At 40.4% G+C, this 20,000-nt stretch overlaps 1 long non-coding RNA gene and 2 other non-coding genes across 3 annotated transcripts; all 3 read left to right on the top strand.

Annotated features, from left to right (window-relative positions):
* The first annotated feature begins 3,056 nt into the window (after positions 1–3,056).
* On the top strand, positions 3,057–3,138 carry trnas-uga. Its single transcript has one exon. It is a non-coding gene; the product is annotated as a tRNA-Ser (tRNA).
* A 107-nt stretch (positions 3,139–3,245) lies between these two features.
* Positions 3,246–3,327, top strand: trnas-uga. Its single transcript has one exon. It is a non-coding gene; the product is annotated as a tRNA-Ser (tRNA).
* A 15,668-nt stretch (positions 3,328–18,995) lies between these two features.
* Positions 18,996–19,622, top strand: LOC124376941. The gene is made up of 3 exons (XR_006924026.1): positions 18,996–19,033; positions 19,422–19,459; positions 19,606–19,622. It is a non-coding gene; the product is annotated as an uncharacterized LOC124376941 (long non-coding RNA).
* The last annotated feature ends 378 nt before the right edge of the window (positions 19,623–20,000 follow it).

Below are 20,000 nucleotides of genomic sequence, written 5' to 3'. Positions count from 1 at the left end.
TTGTGTTAATAGGGGTTCCAGTTTAAGTAGGGATGACAGTGACTGTGTTGTAGTCGTGGCCAGTGGTTAAGGCGATGGACTAGAAATCCATTGGGGTCTCCCGCAGGTTCGAATCCTGCTGACTATGATTCACTTTCTGTTTACATTTCCTATGAATTACCCGATCCAGTAATTTTACAGGTTGTTGTTAATAGGGCTTCCAGTTTAAGTAGGGATGACAGTGACTTGTGTTGTAGTCGTGGCAGTGGTTAAGGCGATGGACTAGAAATCCATTGGGGTCTCCCGCAGGTTCGAATCCTGCTGACTGATTCACTTTCTGTTTACATTTCCTATGAATTACCCGATCCAGTAAGTTTACAGGTTGTTGTGTTAATAGGGCTTCCAGTTTAAGTAGGGATGACAGTGACTGTGTTGTAGTCGTGGCGAGTGGTTAAGGCGATGGACTAGAAATCCATTGGGGTCTCCCGCAGGTTGAATCCTGCTGACTACGATTCACTTTCTGTTTACATTTCCTATGAATTACCCGATCCAGTAAGTTTACAGGTTGTTGTGTTAATAGGGCTTCCAGTTTAAGTAGGGATGACAGTGACTTGTGTAGTAGTGGCCAGTGGTTAAGGCGATGGACTAGAAATCTATTGGGGTCTCCCGCAGGTTTGAATCCTGCCAACTACGATTAATTTTCTGTTCACATTTTGGGTTAATTATAAAGATGTGTTTTCTTGTGTTAATAGGGCTTCCAGTTTAAGTAGGGATGACAGTGACTTGCATTGTAGTAGTGGCCGAGTGGTTAAGGCGATGGACTAAATCCATTGGGGTCTCCCGCAGGTTTGAATCCTGCTGACATTTCCTATGAATTACCCGATCCAGTAATTTTACAGGTTGTTGTTAATAGGGCTTCCAGTTTAAGTAGGGATCACAGTGACTTGTGTTGTAGTCATGGCGAGTGGTTAAGGCGATGGACTGAAATCCATTGGGGTCTCCCAGCAGGTTCGAATCCTGCTGACTACGATTCACTTTCTGTTTACATTTCTATGAATTACCCGATCCAGTAACTTTACAGGTTGTTGTTAATAGGGCTTCCAGTTTAAGTAGGGATGACAGTGACTTGTGTAGTAGTGGCCAGTGGTTAAGGCGATGGACTTGAAATCCATTGGGGTCTCCCGCAGGTTGAATCCTGCTGACTACGTTTCACTTTCTGTTTACATTTCTATGAATTACCCGATCCAGTAAGTTTACAGGTTGTTGTGTTAATAGGGCTTCCAGTTTAAGTAGGGATGACAGTGACTTGTGTAGTAGTGGCCAGTGGTTAAGGCGATGGACTAGAAATCCATTGGGGTCTCCCGCAGGTTGAATCCTGCTGACTACATTCACTTTCTGTTTACATTTCTATGAATTACCCGATCCAGTAAGTTTACAGGTTGTTGTGTTAATAGGGCTTCCAGTTTAAGTAGGGATGACAGTGACTTGTGTAGTAGTGGCCAGTGGTTAAGGCGATGGACTAGAAATCCATTGGGGTCTCCCGCAGGTTCGAATCCTGCTGACATTTCCTATGAATTACCCGATCCAGTAAGTTTACAGGTTGTTCTGTTAATAGGGCTTCCAGTTTAAGTAGGGATGTCAGTGACTTGTGTTGTAGTCATGGCAGTGGTTAAGGCGATGGACTAAAATCCATTGGGGTCTCCCGCAGGTTCGAATCCTGCTGACTGATTCACTTTCTGTTTACATTTCTATGAATTACCCTGATCCAGTAACTTTACAGGTTGTTGTGTTAATAGGCTTCCAGTTTAAGTAGGGATGACAGTGACTTGTGTTGTAGTCATGGCAGTGGTTAAGGCGATGGACTGAAATCCATTGGGGTCTCCTGCAGGTTGAATCCTGCCGACTACGATTTATTTTCTGTTCACATTTTGGGTTAATTATAAAGATGTGTTTTCTTGTGTTAATAGGCTTCCAGTTTAAGTAGGGATGACAGTGACTTGTGTTGTAGTCATGGCCGAGTGGTTAAGGTGATGGACTAGAAATCATTGGGGTCTCCCTGCAGGTTGAATCCTGCTGACTACGATTCACTTTCTGTTTACATTTCCTATGAATTACCCGATCCAGTAATTTTACAGGTTGTTGTGTTAATAGGGCTTCCAGTTTAAGTAGGGATGACAGTGACTTGTGTTGTAGTCGTGGCCGAGTGGTTAAGGCGATGGACTAGAAATCCATTGGGGTCTCCCTGCAGGTTGAATCCTGCTGACATTTCCTATGAATTACCCGATCCAGTAACTTTACAGGTTGTTGTGTTAATAGGGCTTCCAGTTTAAGTAGGGGATGATAGAGAATTGTGTAGTAATTGTGGCCGAGTGGTTAAGGCGATGGACTAAAATCCATTGGGGTCTCCTGACAGGTTCGAATCCTGCCGACTACGATTTATTTTCTGTTCACATTTTGGGTTAATTATAAAGATGTGTTTTCTTGTGTTAATAGGCTTCCAGTTTAAGTAGGGATGACAGTGACTTGTGTTGTAGTCATGGCGAGTGGTTAAGGTGATGGACTTGAAATCCATTGGGGTCTCCCTGCAGGTTCGAATCCTGCTGACTACGATTCACTTTCTGTTTACATTTCCTATGAATTACCCGATCCAGTAAGTTTACAGGTTGTTGTGTTAATAGGGCTTCCAGTTTAAGTAGGGATGACAGTGACTTGTGTAGTAGTGGCCAGTGGTTAAGGCGATGGACTAGAAATCCATTGGGGTCTCCCAGCAGGTTCGAATCCTGCTGACTGAGTTTCACTTTCTGTTTACATTTCCTATGAATTACCGCGATCCAGTAAGTTTACAGGTTGTTGTGTTAATAGGGCTTCCAGTTTAAGTAGTGGATGACAGTGACTTGCGTTGTAGTAGTGGCCGAGTGGTTAAGGCAATGGACTAGAAATCCATTGGGGTCTCCCGCAGGTTTGAATCCTGCCAACTACAATTAATTTTCTGTTCACATTTTGGGTTAATTATAAAGATGTGTTTTCTTGTGTTAATAGGGGTTCCAGTTGAAATAGGGGTGACTGTTAACTGTGCAGTAGTCATGGCTGAGTGGTTAAGGCGATGGACTTGAAATCCATTGGGGTCCCCCTGCGCAGGTTCGAATCCTGCTGACTACGCTTCACTTTCTGTTTACATTTCCTATGAATTACCCGATCCAGTAAGTTTACAGGTTGTTCTGTTAATAGGGCTTCCAGTTTAAGTAGGGATGTCAGTGACTTGTGTTGTAGTCGTGGCCGAGTGGTTAAGGCGATGGACTTGAAATCCATTGGGGTCTCCCCGCGCAGGTTCGAATCCTGCTGACTACGATTCACTTTCTGTTTACATTTCCTATGAATTACCCGATCCAGTAAGTTTACAGGTTGTTCTGTTAATAGGGCTTCCAGTTTAAGTAGGGATGACAGTGACTTGTGTTGTAGTCATGGCCGAGTGGTTAAGGCGATGGACTTGAAATCCATTGGGGTCTCCCGCAGGTTTGAATCCTGCTGACTACATTCACTTTCTGTTTACATTTCATGAATTACCCGATCCAGTAACTTTACAGGTTGTTCTGTTAATAGGGCTTCCAGTTTAAGTAGGGATGACAGTGACTTGTGTTGTAGTCGTGGCCGAGTGGTTAAGGCGATGGACTGAAATCCATTGGGGTCTCCCGCAGGTTTGAATCCTGCTGACTACGATTCACTTTCTGTTTACATTTCCTATGAATTACCCGATCCAGTAAGTTTACAGGTTGTTGTGTTAATAGGCTTCCAGTTTAAGTAGGGATCACAGTGACTTGTGTTGTAGTCATGGCCGAGTGGTTAAGGTGATGGACTAGAAATCATTGGGGTCTCCCGCAGGTTCGAATCCTGCTGACTACATTCACTTTCTGTTCACATTTCGTGTTAATTATACAGATATGGTTCTGTTGCATTTTCTTGTGTTAATAGGGCTTCCAGTTTAAGTAGGGGATGATAGAGAATTGTGTAGTAATTGTGGCCGAGTGGTTAAGGCGATGGACTAGAAATCATTGGGGTCTCCTGACAGGTTCGAATCCTGCTGACTACATTCACTTTCTGTTCACATTTTGGGTTAATTATAAAGATGTGGTTCACTTGTGTTTTCTTGTGTTAATAGGCTTCCAGTTTAAGTAGGGGATGATAGAGAATTGTGTAGTAGTTGTGGCCGAGTGGTTAAGGCGATGGACTAGAAATCATTGGGGTCTCCCGCAGGTTCGAATCCTGCTGACTACGATTCACTTTCTGTTCACATTTTGGGTTAATTATAAAGATGTGTTTTCTTGTGTTAATAGGCTTCCAGTTTAAGTAGGGGATGATAGAGAATTGTGTAGTAGTTGTGGCTGAGTGGTTAAGGCGATGGACTTGAAATCCATTGGGGTCTCCCGCAGGTTTGAATCCTGCTGACTACGATTCACTTTCTGTTTTTATTTCTTATTAACTCTCTTCTCTAACTTTACCATTCACTTCACTGACCATTACACTCATCATTGACCATTACACTCACATCACTGACCATCACACTCATCACTGACCATCACACTCATCACTGATCATTACACATCACTGATTATCACACTCATCACTGATCATCACACATCACTGACCATTAAACTCACATTACTGACCATCACAATCACATCACTGATCAACAGACATCACTGACTTTCAAACTCACATTGCTGACCATCACATGACCATCACATGACCATCACACTCATCACTGACCATCACAATTACATCACTGATCATCACACTCACATCACTGACCATCACATTCACATCACTGATCATTACACACATCACTGACCATCACTCATCACTGATCACACTCATCACTGATAATCACACTCAACACTGATCATCACACTCACATTACTGACCATCACACTAATCACTGATCATCACACATCACTGACCATCACGCTCACATCACTGATCATCACTCATCACTGACCATCACACTCACACTGACCATCACACTCATCACTGACCATCACACTCACTGACCATCACTGACCATTACACTCATCACTGACCAACACACTCACATCACTGACCATTACACTCATCACTGACCATCACACTCACATCACTGACCATCACCTCACATCACTGACCATCACACTAATCACTGATCATCACACATCACTGACCATCATCATCACTGACCATTACACTCATCACTGACCATCACTCATCACTGATCATTACACATCACTGATCATCACTCACATCACTGACCATCACACTCATCACTGACCATCTCATTTACATTACTGATCATCACACTCACATGACTGACCATCACACTCATCACTGACCATTACACTCACATCACTGACCAAGAGAGAGAAAAGGAGAAACATGTAAAGTGAAATCTTTGAAATCTGAAGTGGAGTAAAAGAAGCTGTAGGTTCTTCAGCTCCAGACAGTATTTTCAGGTGTTAATCTACTGGAAATACATTGATCATCACACTCATCACTGATCATCACATTTATCACTGACTATCACACTCGTCACTGACTATTACACTCACATCACTGACCATCACTCATCACTGACCGTCACATTCACATCACTGATCATCACTCATCACTGACCATCACACTCATCACTGACCATTACATTCACATCACTGACCATCACTCATCACTGACCATCACACTCATCACTGACCATCACAATCATCACTGATCATCACACTTAACACTGATCATCACTCATCACTGACCATTACACTCATCACTGACCATCACACTCACATCACTGACCATCACACTCACATCACTGACCATCACTCATCACTGACCATCACATCACTGACCATCACACTCATCACTGATCATCACATCACTGACCATCACATCACTGATCATCACACTCACATCACTGACCATCACTCATCACTGACCATTACACACTCATCACTGACCATCACATCACTGACCATCACACTCATCACTGACCATCACACTCATCACTGACCATTACACTCATCACTGACCATCACACTCATCACTGACCATCACTCACATCACTGACCATCACTCACATCACTGACCATCACACTCATCACTGACCATCACACTCATCACTGACCATCACAATCACATCACTGATCATCACACTTAACACTGATCATCACACTCACATCACTGACCATCACCTCACATCACTGACCATAACACACTCATCACTGACCATCACACTCAAATCCCTGACCATGACGCTCATATCACTGACCATTACACACTCATCCACACCCACACTCATCGGATCCTTGGCAGAAACATCATACAGAAATGAACCTGAGATATTAGAGGAGTGGCAGGAGTTCTACCTCCCAGATCACATGTACGTGTAAGAGATGAACTGGTGCTGATGGTGTGTGAGGATGGAAAAGTGTTTGCTAATGAAGGTAACAGGCTCCATCTCACCAATAACAACCTTAAGAAACCTTTGAACATGGCCTCCAGTTCCCAGGAACCAAAGAGTACAATCGAGGTCAAAGCTTTGAGGACATGTTGAGATGGACTTCAGTGTTTCTAAGTTTAATTCCAGCTTCAAGAGTTTCCTGATTTTCAATCTCTCATATAAAACCTTTACATGATCAGAGATCATCGATCTTCACAAACCTTTTACACAATATCATCTAGTGATACAGAACACCATTTAGCATAATATTAGGAACAATAAGGAGAATTATGCATTATTCGATTATAAATATCACTTATTTATAATTAATATTATCTTTTTATTTTCTTGATATTTTGAGTCAGTGAGATCCCTTAATGTTTAAAATCAAACACTTAATACTTCTGATAAATCACACAGAAATATTATAACTTTAGTATTTAAATACATTATAGACTTACAGAGTGGAAGTGTAGTGTGTGTGTGTGTGTGTGTGTGTGTGTGTGTGTGTGTGTGTGTGTGTGTGTGTGTGTGTGTGTGGGTTTACAGTGTTTAATGAAAAACACAGTCATTAGTGTTGCACAAGTCAGCTCACTCTTAGTGTCGGTCTCAAGTCCGGATAAATGTGGAGGATTGTGTTATGAAGGCCATCCAGCATAAAACATGGCTTTAAGGAGAGGAATGTGGAAGGGCAGATGGTGGTGGATTTTGTTAAAAGGATGGATTTTGCAAATGGCAGTGGTGAACACTTATTTTAAGAAGAAGGAGGATCATAGGGTGATGTATAAGAGTGGAGGAAGGTGCACACAGGTGGACGATGTTCTATGGAGGAGATGCAACCTGAAGGAGATTGGAGACTGTAAGGTGATGGCAGGGGACAGTGTAGCCAGACAGCATCGGATGGTGGTCTGTAGGATGGTTTTGGAGGTGAAGAAGAAGAGGAGAAGAGTGAAGACTGAAAGAAGAATAAGATGGTGAAAGAGGAAAGAGTGTAGTGTGAGATTCAGGGAGGAGGTCAGACAGGGGCTCGGTGGTGGTGAAAAGGTGTTGGATGATCGTGGAACTACTGCAGAAGTGATAAGGAGAGTATGTATGGTTTAGAGACAGTGACATTGAGTAAAAGACAGGAGGTGGAGCTGGAGGTAGCAGAGCTGAAGATGTTGAGATGTTCGTTGGGAGTGACGACGATGGACAGGATTAGAAATGAGTTTATTAGAGGGACAGTGCATGTAGGACGTTTTGGAGACAAGGTGAGGGAGGTGAGATTGAGATGGTTTGGACATGTGCAGAGGAGGGACATGGGGCATATCAGTAGGAGAATGCTGAGGATGGAGACACCAGCAAGGAGGAAAGAGGAAGACCAAGGAGGAGGTTTATGGATCTGGTGAAGGAAGTCATGGCGGTAGTTGGTATGAAAGAGGCAGATGTAGAGGACAGGGGGGGTATGGAGACGGATGATCCGCTGTAGCGCCCCCTAATGGGAGCAGCCGCAAAAACAAATTCTTAAGCCCTAAATCTAGTGGATGTCTCTTTACATTTTTGCAATCAACTAGAACAGGGGTCACCGACCTTTTTGACACAGACTAATGTGAAGGGCTACCAGTTTGATACACAATTCTAAAATAAAAAAATTGCTCAATTTACCTTTAATTATATGTTATTATTAATAATGAATGATATTTATCTATGTCAGGGTCAAACTCAATTGCACAGGGGCCAAAACTCAAAGCACACTTTAGGTGGTGGGCCGAACAGGAGAAACATTTACTGAACAAACTAAAACAATGTTTTTTTTTAACATAAATATGAATAGAAACAGACAGGAATATTATTCCAGAGTAAATAAACTTAAACTTTTAATAAATAGCCCTCCATAAAAATATCTTCTGTCAAAATTATACAAGTTAGAAATATGAACATGCTGCAAAACCCTGAACAAATCATTAAAATTGTGCTTTCAAGTAAATGTTAAAATCACAACAAATCAAAACAATCAGATTTCTTTGCTCTTATGCCATTTTATAAAAAATTTTCTTAAACTTTAAATAACTTACAGTATTTTGCTCTCCATAAAAATATCTGGAGTCAAACCCCAGACGTCTCACAGCTTCATCATGCAGCTCTTCAGAAACTCTCCCTCAGTAAATAACCTGCTGATGTGACTCTGATTTCTCCTCTGTTTTCACACCAGCTTCACTTTGTGATTTTGCTCTGGTGAAAACGTCTGCTGAAATGTCAGATTCTTCTTTAACTCTTCTACTTTCTGTATCTTCTGCTCTGCATTCAGGTTTTTTAGCTTCTCCTGATGTTTTGTCTCGTAGTGCATCAACTTTTTCTTCGCCACTGTGAGGCGCTGTTTCACAATAACTGTAAAATAGAGTTAAATACATCAACAGAAGCTCGACTTGATTGATGCTGGAATGTTCCCAGGTGGTCTAGCGTTCGGTAAGGGTGCTGAAGTGCTGCATTATGGGATCTGTAGTTTGTGTTATCAGAGCTACATATAGCCAGGCCATTAATAATAATAATAATAGTTCTATATAAAATCATCTCGCGGGCCGGATATAATTGTACGTCGGGTTGGATTTGTCCCTCAGGCCTGAGTTTAACACCCCTGATCTATGTGAAGACACTGATCATCTTAATGATTTCTCACAATAATTATCAACAATGATTTAACAAAGTAGGAAACAGCTATTTTTAGAAAAGGCCCACAGGCGACTCATGTGGTCCTTGCGGGTGACCTGGTGCCCGCGGGTACCATGTTGGTGACCCCTGCTTTATGGTGTTAATTTTGACCAACCAATAGCTCTGACAATAGTCATCTTTGTTTTCAATAACCCAAAAGATATTCCCATGATCCTCCAATGCAAATATCATTGGTTCAAACATACTTTAACTGTGACGTTATGTGACGTGTCACTGAAACTTGAATTGTGAATACATAGGGTTGTTTTTACTCTGGACAGGAAACACAGAAGATGATGCGGGTTAACAGAATAATTCACAAGTCACTGTTATATGAACAATAAAACATTTCATTTAAATTACTGGAAAATCTACAAAAATGTCAAATAATAAAATACAATAGATGCAAACACACAAAAGATACAAATAATATTTCTAAATGATGTATATATTAGTGAAAGAGGCACAGGGTTTATTTGTGTGTGTGTGTGTGTGTGTGTGTGTGTGTGTGTGTGTGTGTGTGTGTGCGTGTCTGTCTGTCTGAGTTTTAGCCTGTGCATCTTCCGGGATCTGAAGTTCCAGGTGCCACCCAGTAAACTCCATGCAGTGGGTCCAGTAGAATGGGGAGTAATACAAACAGAGACACAGGGTTTATTTATTTATTTATTTATTTTTATGTTTGTTGTTGTTATTGTTTTGAAATCTGATTAAAAAATGTGAGAAATTATTTTGTGTTATTTCATCTTTAGGCGATGGTGAAGGTTTGGAGGTGGTTGAAACATACACCTCATATAAAGAATCTAAAAAACAACAAGAAATACGTCACACATTTTAACAGCAGGAACAAGAAGCACCAAGTGTTCAGAATGCAGCCACATCATTATTCACATATCAGATCACTGTATTTTCATGTGAAACAAACATGTAACATCTGTAACTTACACAAAAGCAGCATTTCACACGAAAGAATCAAACGTACAAATTCACACGTGATGAAATGATACACGATTACATGTTCATTAGCTGAATGAGATCTAACACACTCGTTCACACACTCGTTCACAGTGAGGTTCTGTAACAGCATGTGCTTTTGAGGAGATACTTACAGTACATGTGTCTGGACTCTAAAGTCTGTTCCCAATGATCCTGACAGGAACAACAATAACTACATAGGAAGATAAGGAACATACTGCATGATCTCTAACACGTTCATTCACACACTCGCTCACAGTGGTTCTGTAACAGCATCCGCTTTGAAGAGAAACTTACTTCGGTTTGGATTCTGCGGAGGTCCAATAATATTATTGTGCCTGATGGCATCAACATCAATTCTGTTTATTCTGGGAGCATCACCCATTTTATTTCTCCTTCTGGGTATCCTGAGAGAGAGAGAGAGAGAGAGAGAGAGAGAGAGAGATGGTAAGGAACTTAGATTTGCTAGATAATACACATGTACTCAACACACACTTACAAAGCTTTCGCTCAGCAGCTCTCAGTGTCTCTCTGTTTTCAGTTTCATCAATATGTCTGGTAATTGTGTAATCTGAGAGGAACTTTAGCTGTTTCTTTAACTGCGTCAGGGCCGAGCATCTTGTTGACAGCGGCTTTGCAGGCGGGGGGCATTAATGTCTCTGCCCCAGTGTGGGGCTTTTTTTGATCAGGCTACGAGTTGAGCTACTAGGTAGGTCACTTTGAGATCTCTCTCAATCACCTTTGGGTTTTTGAGATATTGGTGTGTGTGTGTGTGTGTGTGTGTGTGTGTGTGTGTGTGTGTGTGTTGGTAGAAGCATGAGGTATATTGGCTATATATAAGGCTAAGGAGGAAAAAAGAAAGGCTAAGGAGAAGGTTTATGGATGTGGTGAGAGAACACATGCAAATAATTGGTTTGAAAGATGATCCACTGTGGTGACCACTAATAGGAGCAGCTGAAAGAAGAAGAAGAACAGGAAGAAGAAGACAGACAGTCTTGCATATTGTTCTTTTCAAAAGAATGGCTTCCTTCTTGCCCCCTACCCCACAGCCCAGTACAGAATACAGTATACGGTAGTCACATGTATGGTGTGAGCAGCACCTGCCAGAGATTCCTGTAGTTCCTTCAGTGTTGCTGTTGGCCTGTTGGTAGCTCCATAATTAGTTTCTCCTCATCCTCTTATATATATATATATATATATATATATATATATATATATGCCCTTCATGATTTCTTATTTTTTTGCATGTTTGTCACACTTTAATGTTTCAGATCATCAAACTAATTTAAATATTAGTAAACGATACACAAATGAACAAAACATGCAGTTTTAATTTTTTTTTTTTTTTTATTATTGAGGAAAACAAAACCCAGAACAACATGGCCCTGTGTGAAATATTTAATTTCTTTCCACACCCAGGCCTGATTACTGCCACACCTGTTAGCAATCAAGACATCTCTTAAATAGGACCTGCCTGATAAAGTGAAGTCGACCAAAAGATCCTCAAAAGCGAGACATCATGCCAGAAACAAATGAGAAAGTAATTGATATCTATCAGTCTGGAAAAGGTTAAAAAGCCATTTCTGAAGCTTTGGGACTCTAGTGAACCACAGTGAGAGAAATTATTCACAAATAGCAAAAACATGGAACACAGTGTGGATACACACTGTGTGGTCAAAAGTATTTGCACATGTGTCTTTTCCAGACAGATGTGATTCATAAATTCACATAATTCACATGCACTTAAATGCACCATACAGCCAATTAACATGCAAACTGTAAAAACACTTCATATAAACAGAATGTAGAATCACTGAAAGCATTTTGAAATGAGATTTAAATACCCGCTACAGAGGGAAGCAGGAGCTTTTCTGTAGCTATTATTGCTTTTATGTTCATGGCACAGGACCAAATATCAGTTTATTTTATCTTTCCATAAGCTGTAAAAAAACATAAATGCTGCAGTGACAATGGAAGATTAAGGAGCAAAAAAAGTCTCCAGGGACCATGATGATTTCTTGGCCCATGATGATGACTGGTTAATAATCTGATTTAGATTCCTACAGCTGTGCTCCTGGATCTATGTGCTGAATTGGGTCCAGTACTACAGAGGGCAACACACCAGAACCATGCCATCCCCGTCCAAATACAGGTCCTCACCACTCTGGGGTTAATGACAACAGGTTGTTTTAGTGGGAAATGGCAGACAGGGAAATACTTTATATAAATATTATATATAATTAACTTTTTCACAAAGACCTTCTTTTGATTTAATATAATTCTATTAAATCGTGGGTCTAAACGAGTCAACACCGTCAGGATATGTTTATAAGCATGAGCCCCGTCAGACTGGTCGTGGGGGGGGTGTAGGAACCATTTATACTGCTTCTCTTAATGTTAGTCAGATGTTAGGATTCAGCTTTAAATCATTTGAAGTGCTCGTTCTTAAAGTTGTACTTTCGGACATACATAGTAAACTCGCTCTGGTCACCGTGTACAGACCCCCAGGACCCTACGCTGATTTTCTTCAAGAGTTTGCTTGTTTTCTATCAGATCTCTTGATCAATTTTGATAAAGTGCTGCTTGTAGAAGATTTTAATATTCATGTAGATGATGTAAACGATGCTCTAGGATTATCATTTGTTGACTTATTAAACTCTTTTGGGGTTAAACAAAACGTCACCAGACCAACTCATCGCTTTAACCACACACTAGACTTAATAATATCCCACGGAGCAGACGTCACTGATATAGATATTTTACCTCAGAGTGATGACATCACAGACCATTACCTCATACTGTACACACTACCGGTAGAGCAGATTAGCCGTGTTGCACCACGTTATCGACCTGGTAGGACTATTGTTCCAACCACTAAGGACAGATTCGTAAATAACCTGCCTGATTTATCTCAATTTCTCACTAAACCCATAACTACTATTAATCTTGATGAGATAACTAAGAACATAGACCTTATCCTCACTAGCACATTAGACACCGTTGCCCTATCCGGTTAAAAAAGGTTAGAGACCAAGCACCTGCATCTTGGTATAAGTCATACACATGCCCTCAAGAGAACAGCACGTAATCTGGAGAGAAAATGGAGGAAAACTAAATTGGAGGTATTTAGAATCACAGATAAAGACAGTATGCTCAGCTACAGACAGGCGCTAAAAGCTGCTAGAGCTGAACACCTGAGCAAACTTATAGAAAACAACAAAAACAATCCCAGGTTCCTTTTCAGTACAGTAGCTAAACTAACTACAAATCAGGGCTCTGAAAATTGTGTTCCATCACAGTTTAGTAGTGAGGACTTTATGATTTTCTTCACTGAAAAATAGATAACATTAGAAAAACAATTGTGGCAGTTCAACCTCTTACAGCATCTCCTGAGACCGTGTTACCTTCAACTCCACAACTCCACTGTTTTACATGTATAGGACAGGAAGAGCTGTATAATGTTATTGCCAAAGCTAAATCGACAACATGTCAGTTAGATCCAATTCCTACTAAATTACTGAAGGAAGTGTTATATACAACTGGTGAGCCTCTTCTAAATATTATTAACTCCTCACTATCTTTAGGTCACGTCCCTAAATCCCTCAAGTTAGCAGTTATTAAGCCCTCATTAAAAAACCTAATCTGGATCCAAACACGTTATCAAATTACAGACCAATTTCAAATCTCCCATTTATGTCTAAGATTTTAGAAAAGATTGTCGCTGCACAGTTATGTTCCTACCTGCAAGAGAACAATATCTTTGAAGAATTTCAGTCAGGTTTTAGGCCCCATCATAGCACAGAAACTGCTCTAGTTAAAATAACTAATGACCTGTTTTAGCTTCAGACCAAGGCTTCATCTCGCTGTTGGTTTTACTAGATCTTAGTGCTGCATTCGACACTATAGACCATGATCTCCTCCTAGATCGCTTACAAAATTACATCGGCATTCAGGGACAGGCATTAAGCTGGTTTAAATCCTACCTGTCCGATCGTTACCATTTCGTAGATTTGAATGGAGAGCTATCCAGGCTAATGCAAGTAAATTATGGCGTGCCGCAAGGTTCAGTTCTAGGACCCCTGCTCTTCACAATATACATGCTTCCGTTAGAAATATTATTAGAAGGCATGGAATTAGCTTCCATTGTTATGCTGATGATACTCAGCTATATATTTCATCTAAACCAGGCGATACAGCTCAATTAACCCGGATGACTGAGTGTGTTAAGGAACTAAGAGATTGGATGACCCATAACTTTCTACTTTTAAATTCTGATAAGACTGAGATTTTGCTCATCGGCCCAAAAACTGGTATACAGACGCTCCAGCATCTCAACCTGCATTTAGACGGATGTTCTGTAACCACTAGTTCAACGGTAAAGACCTGGGTGTTATTTTAGACAGCGACTTGTCTTTCAAAATCACATCAATCAGGTTACAAAACAGCCTTCTTTCACCTTAGAAATATTTCTAAGCTAAGAAATATGTTGTCTATATCCGATGCAGAGAAGCTCGTCCATGCGTTTATGACCTCCAGAATAGACTACTGTAATGCGTTACTAGGTGGATGTCCTGCTTCATTAATAAACAAGCTTCAGTTAGTCCAGAATGCAGCAGCCAGAGTTCTTACAAGGTCAAAAAATATGATCACATAACCCCGATCTTATCGTCCCTACATTGGCTTCCTGTTAAGTTTCGAATAGACTACAAACTATTACTTCTCACTTATAAAGCACTAAATGGTTTGGCTCCGTGTATCTATCCAGTCTTTTAACACGCCACAATCCGCCACGCTCCCTGAGATCTCAAACTCTGGGCTTCTAGTAGTTCCTAGAATAGCAAAGTCCACTAAAGGTGGTAGAGCATTTTCACATTTAGCTCCTAAACTCTGGAATAGTCTTCCTGACGGTGTTGGGGCTCAGACACACTCACCCAATTTAAGTGTAGATTAAAACGTATCTTTTAGCAAAGCCTACACATAACACACATCACATCATAACCTTGTGCTCCAGAACATCTGATCACATGCACATTATCAACTTGTGCTGTTAATATCATGAACAGCAGCTACGCTAATTCCTCTCCACTGCTTCTCTTTCTCTCCCCATCCCGAGGCATCCTGAGGTTGCTCCAGCTCCAGTCACCTCCCACCTCGTGATGATTACGGACCTTTAAAGAAGTAGATGCCGAACTCACAAACATCCTGAACCATCTAGAGACGTACCAGTGCCATTTGGATCCCGCTACATGTGGAGTTTTGACATTGGACCTCCTGGAGTGTTTAAAGGCTCTGGCATGGAGAAGCTGATGCTGGATCTGTGGTGATCACAAATGCTGAGCTTATAAAACTCGGAGCTACTAACCATATAGACTGTTTAAGACTGCAGAAAGAACATTACTTATAATCTTATACTCCAGTAATCATGTTAGTTCTCACTCTCCAGTGTTCTGTATTGTTGAAAGATTTATGATCAAACTCTTGATGTCACCCAGATGAGGATGGGTTCCCCTTTTGAGTCTGGTTCCTCTCAAGGTTTCTTCCTCATAACATCTAAGGGAGTTTTTCCTTGCCACAGTCGCCACGGCTTGCTCATCAGGGACAAATGCACACCATTCACCATCACTGTTGATTTGTGTAAAGCTGCTTTGAGACAATGTCTGTTGTGAAAAGCGCTATACAAATAAACTTGACTTGACTTGACTTGACTATTAAATCTCATGCTATAGGTCTGGTATCTGCCCCTGAGTGTCATAATGCCTGTCATTTTGGATGTTATTATTAAGGTGGGTAGTTGATACATCAGGTTTCCCTTTACTGTGGCACACTGACCTGCTTTAGCACATGATTCCTTTATCCTGACACATAGCAGTGTAGGGAACAGACTACAGGCAGCTGCAGGACGTGATGACTGGCTTTTTGGTGACTTTAACAACATGTAGAAATTGTAAACATTGTCCTGATGTAGTTTATAATATGACAGTTGACAGAGGTTTCACCCCTCAGATGCTCCTCACCTCCTGAAATGCAGATGTGAAGCTCTGGATGTCTCAGGTGGAAGACTTCTATACCACCCGGAAAAAGTGTACAAGATTATCAGGGTGTGTGGTGTTTTGCACAATGTGGCACTGAGGACCAGTTTCCCTCTCCCTCCTGACCTCCCTTCCTTTTTAGCATTATGACCCCGAGAAACAGAAAGAGTAAAAAGGCATGTTCAGACTCTCTGTTTCTCTTGTCTTCTTCTTTTTTTTTTCTATTTCTCCTTTTCTTTTGAATGTTTTCTTGTCTCAGCTGAGCAACAATTTCCTCCCATCACTCTCGGACTATAATATAATGATCTGTTTTATTCTCTGAAGTCTTCTTTTCTTCCTCACAAAGATTCTGGGTATCCTGGAGCCCCCTGTTGGTCTGAAGCTGTAAGTTGTTCCTCTCCTCTATGTCAAGTTTAGTTTTCTTTCTTTCATCCTCTTGTTTTTCTTTAAAATCCAACGTGGGCTCAAACTGAGCAACACGTTCCTCCAGTCGCTCTTTCTCTCTGATCAAATGATCTCTCTCCTGCTCTGCACTATTTTTTACTTTCTCACAGTGATTGAGTATCCTGGAGCTCCATGGTTGTCTGTTCCAAAGTGACCTCAAGCTGATCAACATTTTCCTCCACTTTCTTTTGCTCTCTCGTCCAGCTCTCTCTCTCACATTCTACAGTTTTCTCCAGTTCCTCATGGATTTTCAGGGAAGACTGGAGCTTCTTGGTGGTCTGTTCCAATGTGACCTCAAGCTGAGCAACATGTTCCTCCAGTTGTTTTTGTTCTCTCGCTCAGCTCTCTCTCTCACATTCTACAGTCTGCTCCAGTTCCTCATTAATTTTCAGGGAAGACTGGAGTTTCATGGTGGTCTGATCCAAAATAAACTCACCTGAGCAACACGTTCCTCCAGTTGTTTTTGTTCTATTGCCCAGCTCTGGCTTCTCTCAGTTATATCCTGTTCCTGCTGCTTTTGTTTAGAAGCCATAAAACATTTAATTTTTTTAATATATAAATACATGAATTTGGTCCTGAAGCAATCCAGAATAGTGACTGGTTAAAAGTCACATGTGTAATGAGTTTATATTTCAACTTTGAAGAAAATATTAAAAACGAGATTCCTATAAACATTATTCTGAGACTGTGTGTAGTCCTTTTCTCCCTCTGTCTGTTTGAGGAAAAGCAGCCTGATAAACAAATGTACCGAAGGGTTTTACAAATTATTGTCGTCATTATAAAAACCAATTCATTGCTTATCAATTATCAAATAATAAAAATAATCTTAGACATCATACAAGTGATTTATTTGAGCACTAAAAATACCAAAAGAATAATAATTGAGTGAAATAATTAAATAACACAATAAGCATAAGACTGGTATTTGAACATTAGAAAAACAGTAGAAGAATAAAGTAATGAAAATAAAAGTAGTGGTCAGTGCTGCTGATGCCAAACAGAGAAGCAGTTATACTTTGACTGAAATCACATGGCCACTAAACAAATCATGCAATATACAAGTGTTTCTGTCCACAAACCCTGCATTGTCTCCTGTCTGAAGCAGGTACCCTGATAAGTGGTGAGTGTCCTCAGGAGGGGATGGAGGAAATTCAGAAAGCACTAAAAGAGTAAGTTCCTCACTGAGTTTTTCTCTGAACTGCTTCTGTGTTATTTGCGTCTGATTCTTTGCACAGGCGATTTCCCGATGTAGGATGAAGGTGTTTTACGATGGTGTAGAAGAAGCTCTGGTACCACTTTCTTGTCTCGTGTGAGACTATATAATAGCTGTCTGATATCTACTCCGGTCATGCACCTGACAAGAAATCAAAGTGATTAGATTTTAGAATATAAAAGGCAGAAATATATTTAAGTTTACATGACTGAATCATTTGTATAACCCTGTTGTAGTCTAGAACACAGTCTGGAACAGGTACATCCAAGTTTCTCCACTGTCCATTTTAACCTTTTCCTTCCTACACACAATGCTTCCTTCAGTGCCTCTGTAAATGGTGGAGCACATCTGGACCTTCCTTTTATCCTTCCTACTCTAATTAAATACTGCACACAACAGTGTTCCCTCATCACTGTATACTATGCAATTAACATGTGACGCAATAACAAATGTTGACGTCCTTGTGACGTCACAGTGCGCCGCTCTCGGCCGCGTGCTTAAAAGCCGGAATACCCAGCAGCAGCACGCAGAATAAACACAACCTATAGAGCAGTACATTTCTCTATTACGCAACCAACCGCGATCCATTTCAGAAGAAACACACTAGTGTTACTCTACAAGTGTAAGTTACTCTACAAGTTCTCCAGTTTCACTCAAGGTCTTTAGTTTCACTCCTTTCATTAATGATCACGGGTTCATTGCTAGTCACGTGTTCACACAGAACTTCCGGGAAGCATGCTCTAGCTAGCATAGAAGGATCTAGAAGCAGAAGGATCCTCCAGTGAGTGTGCGTCCCATCAGCATTCATAAAGACCAACCCGGCAAAAACCCAAAATCGCTCAGGAGCTGAGCTGCGTGCGCCATGCCCCCTCCATAACACCTCACCCCAAACCACGCCCCCTCCATAACACCAAGACCCCAAACCACGCCCGCTTCATAACACCTCGCCCCCTGCTCATGAAAATGTGTACACAAACCATCTTTATTTTTCTGATACAGTTACCTTTTGGATAATCTGCAAAAAAAAGGAGAAAATACGCTGTAGAAACACTGATCGTTCAGATATTGTTATGAGAAAATGAAAATACTTTATTGAAGGATTTGTAATTAAAGCTGTTTTCTATTTCTCCAGATTCAGCAAACTCTCTAGAAGTAAAGACTAGAAAAGACCTACAGAAATGGAGAAGCATAAGCATAAGCCAGTCGAAGCTTCAGGACGAAGACTCTGAAGATGCAGAATACCAAAACTCACAAGTACTTTTTTTTGTTGTTTAAATTTGACCCCAAAGCTTAGTTGAATTTTCTATTCTGATTGTCTCGAAACATTTATTTGAAAACACATCATTTTGATAGTAACAATGTACACAGAGACTTGCATGATGGAAGAAGTAGCACAGTGGTTAAAATGTTGGAATTATGATCAAAAGTTCATGAGTTTAAATCTCATCTTCACTATGCTGCCATCAAGGGCCCGCAACTGCTCAGTTGTATGAATGAGATATTAAGTCGCTCTAGATAAAAGATTATATATATATATAAAATCCATAATATAATATATACATTTTAATTGCAGTTTTAATATGTAACATGTCATATAATCATATAAAATATAATGTTTTATCTGAATGTTTATTTTCCACAGAAATATCAGTGTTGAAAAACAGCTTCTGGCACTTCAAGGTGTGTAAAGTTTTGATATTTCTGCCTTCATTTGTAATGAAAGTACAAGTTCATTATTACTGCATGATTCAGTTCTATTTAATGAGCATATCATGTGATAATGTGATCTGAGCACCTTTTCATTTCATTTGTAAATTATTGTACAGAAGTGAACACCAGACAAATCTGGAAATCCGAGTCCTGAAGTACACAATCGTTCAGTGTCTATAAAATATTTACGATGTTAGTATGTAAGGTATACAGGAGTCTTTATCTGGGCTCACACATCTCCGGCTATTATATGTTATCTAAACAGAAAACATTTTAGGTCACTCTTTCCAATGTGTATATATACTTCTGTTGCCTGCAATAAACCGAAGAAAACATGTGCTGTGTGATTCTTCCTGATTAGAAAAGGCACCATGGGCATGCAGTTCATATGGAAAACCTCTCCAAGAATGAAGTTTCGTTTGTGCATGATAAAAATCTAACTGTATTGTTTTAGTTTCTAATATCTAATACAGTTTTTCCTATTGCTTACACTATTTGCAGAATTTGGCTC

Source organism: Silurus meridionalis, chromosome 23 (genome assembly GCF_014805685.1).
Source record: "Silurus meridionalis isolate SWU-2019-XX chromosome 23, ASM1480568v1, whole genome shotgun sequence".
Lineage (NCBI taxonomy): Eukaryota > Metazoa > Chordata > Actinopteri > Siluriformes > Siluridae > Silurus > Silurus meridionalis.
Note: the sequence above shows the minus strand (reverse complement) of the source record. Positions and strands in the feature narration are given on the sequence as shown.